Here is a 14500-nt window from a genome sequence, read left to right on the forward strand (position 1 = left end):
GAACACAGCGGTAGATAGGAAGTGTTTTCGTGTTTTAGTGCGTCATTTAGCTCTCGAGGCGGGCTTATAGTTTCAGATCCCTTTTATAATTCGATTCTCGATGTGCACACAGGGGAAAAAATACTGGGCCGATATTCACGAAGCTGTTTGTATGTAATGTATAGTAGAAATAGTGATTTATCTCCGCCCGCGTGCGATTTGTTCCCTTCAGAGAGGGCGACGTGATAGCCAAGGGGTCGGCTATAATAAAAGCTGCTTTTCGATATCGTATACGAGCAAATAGCTTTGTAAATCAGGGTCCGTTTTTTACTTGCAATGCCAAAAATTGCCATTCCGGCAGTTATTATGATGGAAAAAATTACTGTCGGGTGGTCTACTTCATCTCGATTGATTGCAACAGGATGCCGGAATTGCGCCCAACTCCATTATCATGAGCAAACGTTAGTGGAAGTTCTTCTGCGGAAATAAAAAAGCGAAACGCGGCGCTACCACGCGCATTTGAAGGCGGCTCTGAGCGGGCGCCGGCTCTGGCGCGGTCGCTTCCGTTCCCTCACGTACGTCACGTCCGGCCGCCGCTATGGCCGCCTTTTCTATTCAGTTTCGGTTCCGCAAACGCGAATGTCGCGAGCCGTTTCCGTCGCGCGCGTTGATGTTTGAAGCGCAATATTTTGCATTTTGCACCCTTTTTATATGATCTGTTAGGTGACATTATTTTTACGTTGTCGAAAATTTGAGTGCAGTTGGCCTTTAAGCGCTAGGCATTTTCTTGGTTTTGTTAACTGCCGGGAGGTCGCCGCGACGACCGCGCTCACGTGCGCCCGCTCGGCAATTTCTTCTGTTTCTAACTGCGGACACGAAAAATTACGAATTTGCTAAACAGCTCCACTGTAATACAAGCCAGGTGCAAAAACGGTCAAAAAAATTTGAGTTTGAGTACATTTTGCGTTTGAGTACATTTTGAGTACTGCTTACATTTTGAGCTTGAGTACATTCTGAGATTTGAGTACCTTTTGAGTTTGACTATATTTTGAGTTTGAGTACATTTTGAGTTTTGAGTATATTTCGAGTTTTGGGTATACTTTGATTACTGAGTACATTTTGAGTACTGAGTACATTTTGAGTTTGAGTACATTTTGAGTTTTGAGTCCGAGTGAGTTATGAGTTTTGCGCTCACTGTGACTTTGAGTGAGCGTAGATATGCTGCTCAGCATTGAGTCTCAGTTTGAGTAAGTGACTATTCGAAACCTAAAGCGTGGCAAACTGTTCGCATGGCGACGCAGTGAAACATCCCCCTCGCGAGGGGCACGATCAAATGCAGAGCATTTCCGGGGGCGCACGACGTTAAGTAGTTTGCGTTACGTTAATGTTGTTGCACTTGTTGCTGTTGGTTGTTGTATTGTAATTAAATGAGGAGACGTAATTACGTGGTCACGTGACATCATTTATTAGCAGGTGGGTATGATTATTGTGGCGCAGTGGGAAGAGCACCATGTACCTCGCGTTCCGCCCACAGGTCGTGAATGCGTTGTATCAGCAGCTTCTTGACGTAGTTTGAATGAGTCAAGGATATAAGGCGCGTTCGTAGCCCTCCATTCTGTGTCGGCGAACCTTCACTGGATGAGGACCGCTTGTGAGGCGGGAGAGCTAGGGTTGGCACCACTGGCTGTGCTACAGCTCGACCTCAGGAAGGCATTCGACAGGGTGCAACGGCCTTTCCTGTTCACACTCCTCAGGCACTGCGGAGTTGGAGACGCCATGATGGAGTGGATCCAGATATGCTACACCCAAATCACGACGAGTATAATCGTTAATGGGCAAGTAGGAACCCTCATCATGGTACAAAACTCTGTCCGCCAAGGCTGTCCAATGTCTCCACTACTTTTTGCTCTTTACCTGGAGCCGCTGTGTCGCATGGTTGCTGCGTCCACCAAAATCGAAGGACTCGTTATGGGCGGACGGGAACTCCGAGTGTTGGCATATGCCGACGACGTTGCCCTTATCTGCACAACAGCTGCCCAAGCCGCAGAAGTACTCCGACTGGCACATCAATTCTGCGGTTTCTCCGGTGCTGAGCTGAACCTTGAAAAATCCGAGGGAGCCTGGTTGGGGTGCTGGGAAAGAAAGCCGCGCAAGTGCTTCAACATGCGGTGGTCGGACCACGTTGAGACATATATCTAGGGGTAAAGATCTGAGTGGGCCAGGCGGTGGCGCCTCGGTGGAAAGCAAAAGTTGACGCGGCCGAATGGAAGCTTCACCCCTGGAGGAGCCGTAACATATCCATTTACGCAAGGTCCCTCTTGTGCAACATGGTAGCATACCCCGCGATTCTGTACGCAGCGCGCATCACCACCATCGATGCCGGCTCGATACAGAGGCTACACCGGTCGTGGGCGGTGTTTGTTTGGCGGTCACAATACGAGCCCATGCGCCGAACGAATCTCTTCTGGAGCGTGGAGGGGGGAGGCATTGGACTGATAAACGCAAAACTCAAGCTCGTCGTCCAGCGCTTCATTTTCTTCCGCGACCAGGTTGACCCGTTCCTTCAAGCGGCCATACAATGCCTAGGCTCCTTTCACTTGCGGCCTTGGCTTGCCACATCAGCGTCTGTCGATCACGGCTCTCGCATCACCGAGTTCTACGGGGAGATAGCGAACGCGGTGGCATCACTGCAGACGTATTTTTCTTGGGAATACCTGCTCACTGTGAACCCAAGAAAGTTATACTGGGACTTAGTAGCGCAGACATTGCCACCACCTCTGTACCGTCAGCCTCCGGTCCCTCGGGGTGGAGGCGATGTGCTCAAGCGAGCCAGGCAATCGCCCATCCCAGTCGGCACAAAAGATTTTTTTTTTTCGTTTCCACGCGGCAGTGTTGCCAGTCATGGCGCGTCAGCAGGAGCGGGGCTTCTTCCTTCCCTGGGGCGCCGGATGCCTCCTGTGTGGCAAACCTGAAACCGCAGAACACGCATTCCTTGACTGCAACACAGCGATGTATTTCTGGCACGAAATACAATCGTGCTTCAGAACTTCGTGGAACATCACTTGGACGGGCCTCAAGTTCCTGTGCGTGGACACAGAGCACCCCGCTTTCCGTGATTGTGTCCTAGCCATTGGACTCCACTCCCTCTGGAAAGCGAGGGTAGATGCAGTGGAGTGCGCCCTCCACCCACAACCCGCATGGCGACACTTTCTGCGGGAGGTCCAATGGACGGTTAGTGCATTGGGCACATCTGACTGTGACCTGGAACTGCGAAGGAAGCTCGCCCGAGGCAGCCATGCGCTGAAGCGCTACAAAACAAATGAGGAAAGACGCAGGCAGGGACACGTCTAAGCCATTAATAAAATAAAAATGTGATTGGACCGTTTAACGAGCCAGCGCATCTACGTTGAACCAGCCCCTCTTTTGAGGTACAAGAGGGATTAGCACCAGCTAATAGGACACTCACAATTCCTTCAGCCCTTGTTTTGTATAGTCTGTGTTGCTGTTCTCATTGTCCTTCTTTTTTGTTTGGTTTCTCTTTGCCTTTGTGTTTTTTTTTTTCTTCTCCTGGATTTACGTTTGTTGTCATTTTACCACTCAAACATGTAACGGACACATCCGCTGTCAGAGCTGCTCCTGAACCATGTGTAACACTCGGCATAACGTGTATATTTATGTGTAAATAAAGTTATTGTTTCACAAAAAAAAAAAAATCGGCTTTGTGACGCAGTGGGTAGAACACCATGTACCTTGCGTTCCGCCCGCAGGGTCGTGGGATCGAAACCAGGCGCCGGTAAGTATTATTTTTTTATATAGTGTAGGGGGAGGGGTGCGGACTACTACGGACAACTAGAACGGGTGACATCGTGAGTTAAAGAAATGCTCTGCATTTAAAACAAAGTAACGGCGGAGAACGATCCGCGGTTAAGTGTGGTAGCGCCATCTGGGGGGAATGATCGGTAAGCAAGGCTGCACAGCCTAATGACGCACTGGAAGTTCGTCTGAATACCCACCCTCGTGACTTCATGGCAGACGTCACGAAAACACACGATTTGGCGGGAGAATCACAATTTTAAAATACATTGATTAATTTCTCAGTAAATACGGCATCGTTTGCTGCTGCACAAGCACTTGGGGCTCTAGGAAACACGGAATCTTTTGAATAAAGCAAACTTATATTTTGTCTGCATGGCCTCTTTAAGGTGAACTTTACTGTTAGCGTTTAGCAGATCGCACGTTAATGTCAGTTATTTCAATCTTCGTTCGAAAAACAACATGTAAAAAGCCTTGCCTAGATAAGCCGTGCCCCTTCTCTTTGTGCGCCCCGCTTTTATCTCCTCTGGGCTGTCTAGATCTGCCACCTTTGGTCGAGCGCGGCCCCCACCGCCGAAAAAAATTCTTGGCTACGCCACTGGCTCCGACATGCCTTACGGAAGTAAAGCCCCTCCATACTGCGCTCGTTAGCCGCCCAATAGCGGCCGTGGACGTGAAGAAGGGCCTTTAGGGCAGTTCTCGTCCGCCGGCGCTAGTCCATCCCCTGGCTAGTCCATTCCCTGGAACAAGTCCATCGCCTACCTCGGTCTGGTGCTCGACTATAAGCTGAACTGGGTTCCAAGCGGTGAAGGCCATCCGATCAAGGACAGCCCAGTGCTCCACGGGGTGCGGCAGCTGCTGGCGCGTGACCATGAGTTCCCACGTTTGGGCCCTAAGTATGTATCATGCGGTGGCATCTTCGCGAGTCCTCTATGCCTTGCCGATTGCCAACATCACCCCTTATCGCTGGGAGCAGCTGGAGCTCGGCCAGAGATGGTCATTCGGGCATGCCTCGGCCTCCCATGAAACGTCGCCACCCGCCGTCACCTACACAGGGGTATCCACCTGGCTCATATAGATGCAGGCTCTGTAGCGGGGACGCCTGCAAATAGAGCTACTCTACAAGGCTCCCGATGGCGCCGCACTCCTTGGGCGTATGCGGTCCCGGCCCAATTCTCGCGCATGGGCCAGCTCATCTCCCTGTTAGAGGAACACATTAAACCCCTCCCCCCCCCCCCTACCTTCAGCAAAAGCCACCTGCAGGCGTGCTTCACAATGCCAGGCGTGCGCTCAAAGCACCACACCCCAGCGGTGGCGCTTCGACACGAAGTGGCTGCACTCTTACAAGGAGAAGTAAGAGGGCACTTGATAATATACACAGACGGCTTCGTCCTCAGGCTCAGCGACCGGTAGTGCCGCGGATGCTTGCACGACCCGGGAGATCAAACTAGCTGCCGGACCCACCACCTCCCCTTTTCCGCGTCGTCAAGCACTGCAGAGCTGGCTGGACTCCACCTGGCTGCAGACCTGCTTCTGCAGCGAGACCACCAGCAGGGATTTATACACACCCCCCTAACACCCCCCCCAGAAGAACTTCGACACCCCCCACCCAAAAAAAGATTCCGCAACCACAAGCACCCTGCCTAGGGATTTATACAACACCCCCCCAAACATCCCACCGACACCCCCCCAAAATCGGAATTCTGCATAAACCCCTGACCACCAGGACACAGCTGCATGCAGTCAGATCAGGCAAGGTGCCGGAAGGAAGCAGACATGCGTTTGCGCCGCAGTGGTCACGTTGAGCGCTCCCTGGTGGCCAAGCTGCACGCAGTTACCTCCCGCGGCTGTGAAGTTACACTTCACTGGTTCCCCTCCCGCTGCGGCATCGAGGTCAACGGCGAGGCATGGCACTCGGGCCAAGGAAGCCCACGACCCTTCCACTCCAATGTGTGAGCTGTGAGCGCTCTCGATGGGGCCCGGGCTGTGCTCAACCCCGTCATCCTACGCGACCACCCAGATGGCCGAGTTGCCTGCGGGAACCCGCCGCAGCCACTGCCACACTGCACGGAGCGCTGAGAAAGGGGCCCTTCTCCTGAGGCTCCACCTCAACTTCTCAAACACCGCCTTCCGGTTCCACTTCGGGGACGCGCAGCCTCTCCTTGGAGCCCGAAACGGTCGAGCATGTTCTCCGCCGCTGTCCGCGTCATACCGCAGCGATCGCTGGCTCGTTCCGTGAAGCTCACGTGCTCCTGCCGCCTCCTGGTTTCTTGCCTCCCCCTTCTCTTTGTGCGCCCCGCTTTTATCTCCTCTGGGCTCTCATGGCGCACTCTCATTGGCCCCTTGCCTTTTCCATGGCCATATATGGTCATCACACCACTGGTCTCCTGCGCGGCGTTCTCTAATTGGCTGACCAGCGCGCTGCCATATTTGACCATGATGCCTCGGGGTTTAGGCGCTGGCGTTCCCTCATTGGTGCGCTCCTGGCGCGCACTTCAAATTGCCGTTGCCTTGTTCTTGTTTTTTTTTTTTTCCTTTTCGGGGTGGTTTTGATTCATCCCCTCTCCGGGGGTGCCCTGACACATGACAGGGCACACTGTTTTCGTTCGAACCCCTGTAAAAAATTCTCCTGAGCTGCTGGAAAAGTTTTTTGGTACCAAGTAACTCCAAATTTTATTTTTTTAGCCGTTATAAAATGTAATAGGTGCCAGTAACCACGCCAAGGTCAAGATTTCTCTGCTCGAAAAACTGCTTCAAATCCCGTTTCAGCTGTTGCACCCGTTTGCATTGGACAGCTTTTACTGAATGGGTAGTGGAGTAACACTATGACAATAAAAACATAAAGGTACAAGTATAAATTATTCCATCATTTTTTGACCAATATATTGATCCCATTGTATAAAATTTCACAAGGCTTTTTTTTTTCTTTTTAGCTGAGGTTAGTTGCACTCTCTGCTCCTTACAGTACACAGAGCAAGCCAGTATTGTGCATAGATAAAAAACAATCTTGGCAGTACAGTGTGGCGTCGTGTATCATAAGTTTAAACCTTTACTGCTTAGACAGAAGCTAGTTGCACATTGGTTCTCAGCATGCCAGAGGACACTTTAAAGTGTGTGGGTTTAAAAGTATTGATAATGGCAGGGAGGCCAGAATACCATTCAAAACGTCAGGTTTTCTCCTGATAAATGCCAACAAACCCATTCCTGACCTAAGCACTATCTTTTACACATCTTGAACAATCCATGAACGTGCTGATATTGAACTGAATTACCTGTCACCAGCGATCAATTTGATTGTGGGGGGGAGTGTTTAGCAGTGTGTGCTACACTAGCTTTGAGCCTATAGTACGGGAAAAATAGCACACTGTTTTTGGTGAACGTGCGACGGTGTGTTGAATGCTGCTGTCGTGATGTTATTTTGCTGCTTGCAGCGTTTCCATTTCACCACGACACTCCCTGTTCCTTTCATGTACCCCTGCAAGTGAGTTTTTCTTTAAAGGCTAGCAACCCCAGTGGTTCCTAGCTGCCATGTGTGAAAGCAGTCTTTGTAGTTACGAGCTTGTTGGAAGGCCGACGATTATTTTTTTTATTTACGCCATGACGGCATCATCTTGCCTGGCAAGGGTGGAAAATAAACATGTCACTGCCTCCATAATTCACCAATAAACGGACAAAAAAATGCCCGTGTCAAGTTGTAACACAGCAGGGTGTTCCAACATTCCTTGAAAGTCTGTTATCAAACTGGTACAGTGCTTGTCCCATCTTTCTTGTTCCTGTTCATGCTGGAATCACTTGACGTACCGACCTGCCCAACAGCACACACTCGACAAACTGTGGCCTGAAACTACACCGCACCAAACTGTGAACTGACCTCCCCCCCCCCCCCCCCTCGGCTAATAAACTGCACAACGAAGTGGAGTCGGATGGCACAGCCGATGCAATGCACGTGTACGTCGACGCAGGCATGGCCCAAAATCTCCTACACACCAGCCTTGTGTTCCCCACTCATCCCGAAGTCCAGCAGACCTGCTCATACCTCCCCGAGGCACCTCTTCCTTCAATCATGGCAGAACTTTTGGCCATCCGGGATGGGTTATCCTCATTAGAGCCTCGATTACGCATAAACCCGCCGTCGTGCCTTCACCTGTACACAGACTCCACACAGGCAGTCCGGGAACTCCGACGCGTGCCAAGTCGCTCGACTTGACCTGCGATGTGCATCGCATTGTGAACTCATTTCCGTGTCCCGTGCGAGTTCTGTGGAATAGACGTTCGACACCTGCCCACACTGACGCTGACGCGGCCTGCCATCCACAGAGGGTAAGTGGGCCGCTACCCCTGCTCCAGTTGTCGCAGAGTGACACCCTCATCATTCACAAGGAGTCTCTCCGGCGCTCCACGCGTGCCCTTCTTCCCCCGCGTGGGTCGGACCTTCCTGGCGGTTTAACCCGCAGCGAGGAGGTGGCGCTTCGGAGAATCCGCGTGGGCGCAGCTTTGACCCCGGCGATAAAGGCCTCATGGAGGACGCAAGTTCCCCCAGAAACATGTCCCTTCTGTAAAACCCCTGCCATTGAAGCGACCCTGGACCACCTCCTGGGTTCATGCTCGAGCCTCCAGGCAGCACGAGTTCGTCACATGAGGGCCCTTAGGTACCACCCAGGACGACCACCTGACCTTCGCCGCTGGACGCACGGTCCCCAATACCAGCCCGCCCTCGACTTCATTGTGGAGACGGGACTGCTGGACTACATCTAGTTTATGCCAAAGGGCGTACTTGCGTAATAAAAAAAAGTGCAGTGGTACGCTGGCTAACAAAACCAGAAAATGTGCGAGTTCAGGTTGTCAGTCAAATCCTGACGAATTGTGGGTTTTTCATCGAAGCATGCCCGTGCAGAATACGATTTCTAATTGCTTTCTGTAAATCAATGAAAAGGGGTGTGCTGCACGAAGTAGTATTTTAAGCCTTAACTGCGTTCGCAAACAGTTGGCGTGTCCACGATGCTGCCTACAGAAAAAAAAACGTTACGTTCAGGCAAGGACATCAAGCTATTGATTTTCGCTGCGGTTTCGTTTCGGAATGCGCTACTCTAGGAAGGACACGTGTCGCCACCTCTTTTTAAGAAGTGCTTTATTTCTACATGCCCGTTGCGGGAGCCAGCACACAAATGCGAAAGCAAACTTGAAAAGAAAAGAGTTTTGAAGTGTCCGTCAGACAACTGCTTCACTGGGTGGGAGAATCAAAGCCGTGACCTTACGCTTGGCAGTAGCCACAGAGTCCCCCGAGGCAGGCACGCGCATCCGCGCAGTCCCGTCGACCTGGCCCCACTCATCTACACGTCCTCCAATATGCTCGCTCCGTCCACCTCATCAGCAGCCTCTCCACAGTCGTCTTTGTCGCGCATTCCCAGCAGAGTTTTCATCGCCGAAGCATACTGGAAGGCATCACGCTTGGCCCCATCCGCTTTGCGAACAAGCTCGTCGTAGTAGGAACTTTGATCCGGGGGTGCCTCAGCTTCTTCTGGCACACACTCCTCGTCCGGAGGGGTGAGACTCATGTCCGACTCCAGCAACTCGTTCCAGCGTTTGCACTCGGCCGTCAACGACTTCAGTTGGTCGTGGTGCATTGCAGCAACATCGGCGTCTGTTTTGTCAGCAGGCGCTCGCTCCGTAGCAGCTTTCAACAGCTTTGTGAGACGGTCGTCGTCGTCACCTGTATCGCCCAGCAGCGCCAGGCCTTCGGCCAAGAACGTATCACGAATCTCTCGGAAAGGTTCGACCTCGTTGCTGATCTCGTCCACAGCTCGCTTGAAGCACCGCTGAAGGAGGATGCGCAGCCGCTCGTCTTCTGGTATGCCGGTCGGAACACCTTCCATAAGGCTGTTCTGAAGAGGAGCCAGCGTCCGAGCGCTCCGCCGGCTGCTGTGCCGTCGAACAATTGATTCGTTGCGGGCGGCCGCCATGACTGGCTGGAAGGACGTCCCACAGGCAGGCTTCACTAAAAAGTGGGCTCGTTGTCTGGCAAGTCGCGGCCAGAATAGAACAATAGAACGCGACAAACGGCTGGAACGCTGATTTGTCAATGTGTGTGACGTCATCATAATAGCCCCGCGCTTGGCCAAGAAATGGCGAAACGCTCTTCAACCGGGCTTCTTTGTGTTCTGGTTGCGGAAGTTATTTACTGACGGGACACCGGGTGTTGGACATGCATAAACCTTAAAATTCGACCGATGCAATCGTTGCATTCACGCAATTGAATGTGGTTATTCATCATGGTGTGGCGTGGTGAGTTTCGGCACACTGCACATCATGCAACTGGCCGCATTCAAAAAGGTGAGGCGTCTATGTGCTCTCTTTATTAGTGCTCTTTTTATTTTAACACGAAAGTTGTATTGCCGGATACACCAAGATTTCGATGACTTCATATCCGTCAATCTGGCCAGGAGATCGTCCTATAGGTGGCGCCGCTTAAGTTAGGGGGCGCCACGGTCAAATTTCTATAGAGGGGAAACAAACGACAAAAATACATGGGTTTCTATAGGGCACTGGTCGGTCAAACAAGACTCCTTTAATGTACGGGGAAATTATGCACAGTGGGGCATTGGAAATCTACGAAATACACACCTGCAATGCTTTCCGCAGGCGGAAACCCAACGCGAGCTCTGGATATCAAATCTGAAATTTTGAAGGAACGTTGGACTCGGTCTGTAGTACACTTCAGCGCAGAGCGTTTCAGGCACATCTCAGACAGAAATGATAATAACAGCGCTGAAATCGCCACAGACACGAAAAGCCGACACAAAAGGCTTTGCAATCATTCGCGGTGGTGAGAAGGCAGTGGCTTTTTTTAAAAGAACAGCTGTTCCGTCGGACAATTTACCCGTGGTGAACACGACAAGCCGCCGAAAGTTGCAAGTTTTTCTAGAATTCCCACTGAACGTTCCGCCCTACCGGTCACAAAAGTTTGGCTCTAGGTCACTTTTGATGAACCCTGTGTGTACGTAGTAAGTTCCATACCTACGAATTGAGTCGCGAGTCAGTGCGGCAATTTATAAAGCCCCGCTTCCGAAGACGATTGATACCCCACACTCCACGCTATGCCGAAATGAAACGTGAACATGCTAAAAGCTGCTCTAAAAATATTTTTTTTTTGCTAGCAGCCTTCACTTCAAAACAACGCCCGCGAGAGTGGTCTAAAAACGCGTTCATTTTATTAAAAGCGCGTACACGTAACATCAGCGCAGGTCACCTGCAACGCTCACGTCGCAGGCCACCGTTAAAACAACCTGATGTTTCCAAGATGAAAGCGCTGATGAAGAAATGCCAGGATATGGCTCCGCGAACTAACAACAAGAAAAAAAACGAGCATAGCACAATAACACAGAACGATTTCTTTTCAATTTTGCACCTGTTGCGCAACAGCCAGGACCGCGGTACTTACAGGTAGCAACGGAAAACACGCTCCTAGCGCGCACGACCCGTAATCCGCACAAAATAGGCAGCGCTACACGTACCACACACTTTGTTGTGTGAGTCGGTATCCACATAGACGTCGTGGCACGGAGAGCCGGTAGCGCATATAAGACGGGCGAGCTCACACGCAGACAGTGATGGAACAAGCACAGGTAATTGAAGGCTAACCACGAGGTGTACACAGTTTCACAACTCCATGGGACACACTGCACACCGACACAGACGAGCTAACTCAACGAGCGATAAGCGCACATTTCCCGCGCAGCCTTAGCCAACGCCTCCTTTAAACTGGAGGCGATTAGCACGTCGAGAAAACCAGTAAGTTTGAAATAGAAGCTGTCGCCGCGACACCAACATTCATTGGTCTAAACGAATCACGCGACCCGTGGCTGTCTGCAAATAAATGCCTACAAAGAAAGACAAGTGACGTTGAGGCAGGGAACGATACGGAGCAACGTTCTTGGGAATCTGGCCGCCGCCTCCGCCCCCCCCCCCCCCCCCCCTCTATTCTTTCCCCAGCACTCTGCGCTTATTGGATGGTCGGAATCAATACAAACACACAAAAATGCGGGAGGTCACTGCTCTTTTTGTTCCCCTCTCCTGAAAGACAGCATGCGAAGAAAGCGCGGGAAGCCGTTAGGGCAGTTCGGTGGTTCGGTTTAGCTCGTCTGTGTCGGTGTGCAGTGTGTCCCATGGAGTTGTGAAACTGTGTACACCTCGTGGTTTGCCTTCAATTACCTGTGCTTGTTCCATCGCTGTCTGCGTGTCAGCTCGCCCGTCTTATATGCGCTGCCGGCTCTCCGTGCCACGACGTCTAATGACCAGTGGATACCGACTCACACAACAGAGTGTGTAGTACGTGTAGCGCTGCCTACTTTGTGCGGATTACGGGTCGTGCGCGCTAGGAGCGTGTTTTCAAGCGTGAAGCGCATGGAGCGTTTTCTGCTCGCGAAAACGCGCCGCGCACGCCACGGGCGCGCTGACGCTGCCGCGTAACTACCCGCACGCTGCGCCGCCGCGGCCGGCGGCGGCTTCGGCAGCGAAGTGATGTCGGGAGCTCGAGCGACCGCTTCTAAGCGCTCTCTAAAATGCCGCTCAAGGCACGAACGAAGTTGCTTGTGCGGTGAAGGAGCTTATAATGTGGGTGAAAAAGGTACTTTAAAACATCATCCACGCCGCTAGTGAAAGCGCCCATTCAATATCTGCTGGGGTGGTAAGCCTAAACATCCCCGGCGGAGCCAGCCGGTTGTCTCGAGCTCTTCGAAACCGCCGCCATGAGCCGCGCGCCTCCCCATTGGCGCAAGTCGCCAGGCTCCTCCCACTGCCGAGCGCGACGCGCGTCAAAATCTATCCAAGGCAGATGCTGACGCGGGCGCGGAATCGTCGACGCGGGCGTCGAAAAAACGCACGCGCAACGCCGACGCGCGCGAATCGCGTGAAAAAACGCTCCATGCGGTTCGGCCTTTACATCCGCGCGCGATTAGTTAACTTAGCGGAGCTGTTCATGCGTATATAACCAGGTCAGTGTCGCGCGTATTTGCGCGTGTACAGTGTGCGAAAGCATGTGAAGGTATTATAACTGTGCCGCCTTCAGCGTCTACTATGTGGAAAGACAAATTTTTGCACCTGTCGGGGGACCAGTACACCGACGCGAATGCAGTTTCTTACCAAATTGGAATTTCATTCAAACGCCGAGAAATGAACAACGTTGGAGTCTTCGCTCCTCTGTTTCTTCTTTTAGTAACTGTTCTCGTGCAACAGTTGTACGGATTCGCATAGCTATAGTAAGAATGACTGAGTGTGGCAGCTCTCGTAGAGGGACGGCTGAATGTTAGGTAAGTGGGGTTTAGTTCGGGCAAAACGCTGTAAAACAGCTAGCAAAATCTTCTCGGGAAATGTGTACAGTTGGAGTAATTCTTTCAGATCAACGTATACTCAAAAGAGCTCCCTAGAATTGGATAAATGACTAAATATCGTTCTCCAGAAATGTACGGTACGTCTTCGGCCCTGTGAAAAAGCCTAGCTGTGCCGTCTGCTTTGTTTCCCCTCTATTCAGTTTCTCGTTGGCGCCGCTAGGGGCGCCATTCTAAAATATCCCGGTGCTGCTAGGCATCTAGCCGGTCCTGGTCGACCACCGCTGTACACGAGCCTTTATGCGATGTGTTGCGCAGTGGCGGTGCACGTCTTGACACGCGCAGGTGAGGTTCGGCGGAGGCATGGCCTAGGCTAGCGAAGCGACCGCGAAGCGACCGCGAAGCTATGCACAGCTGCGCCAGGGGTAGCTTGTGGGGATCCGCTAGATCCCCTCTCCTCCTCCCGCGAGCGCGACCTTCAAACGAGCGCGCTTTCCCGCGCCTCGCGGGCCGACGCTGCCGATATAGTGAACTAGTCAAACCCGGCTATAACGAACCCGGATAGGGCGAATTGTGCTATATATCGAACAAAAATATTTCAGTTACGGAAATACTTATTCCTTATAACGAAGTTCACATCGGATATATCGAACTCTGTGCGCCCAGAATGGCCGCCTAAATGCATGGTCTCGAAGCGGCTATTGAGATGTGGATTGGCCGCGACCACTGAGCAAGAGCCGCGACTGAGACATTGCGCGTCGCACGGAGTGACGTGACGCCCGACACTTTCCGTAACTGTTTCCGACGCGCGGGACTCACGACGGAACCTGCCCAGTCAGCGAGTCCGGGCCAAGACAGCAGCATTGGTGAACTGTGGGAAGAGCTCGCCAATGTTCCCGATGATGTCGCGAGTGAGAGCCGTCCGACGCGTTTTCGGCAGTCGATGTGCTCCGCCAATGCTTCTTCGACTGTGGAGGACGCGGTCTCAAACTGGCGCAAACAATGTTTCGTGTAGAGAATGCTGTGCTAGTTGAAGCCGCCAAAACGAAAAAGTGAAAAAAATCACCACTTTTTTTACAAAGTAGGAAATTGTGGCAGAAAGTAGCTTTATTACTTGCAATAGATGGATTACTTTGGGTGTGGTAATGGCTACTTTACTGTGTTCATTTCTGCATGCGGGGATAGTGGAGTGGGGGGGGGGCTCCCGCGGATTGCGAACTCGTAACAATCAGCTCGTTAAAGGCGGGTTCGGCAATATCGAACTAATCGAATTGCATATTGCAGTTCGCTATAAACGGGTTTGACTGTAGAATATTTATTCTATTTTTTATAGTTCACTATTCGCCCCGAGCGCGAACACAGTCGGCCCCTGGTGGCGGCGGGAC

Source organism: Haemaphysalis longicornis, unplaced genomic scaffold (assembly GCF_048455015.1).
Source record: "Haemaphysalis longicornis isolate Haplotype H1 unplaced genomic scaffold, Haemaphysalis longicornis Haplotype H1 scaffold_1, whole genome shotgun sequence".
NCBI lineage: Eukaryota > Metazoa > Arthropoda > Arachnida > Ixodida > Ixodidae > Haemaphysalis > Haemaphysalis longicornis.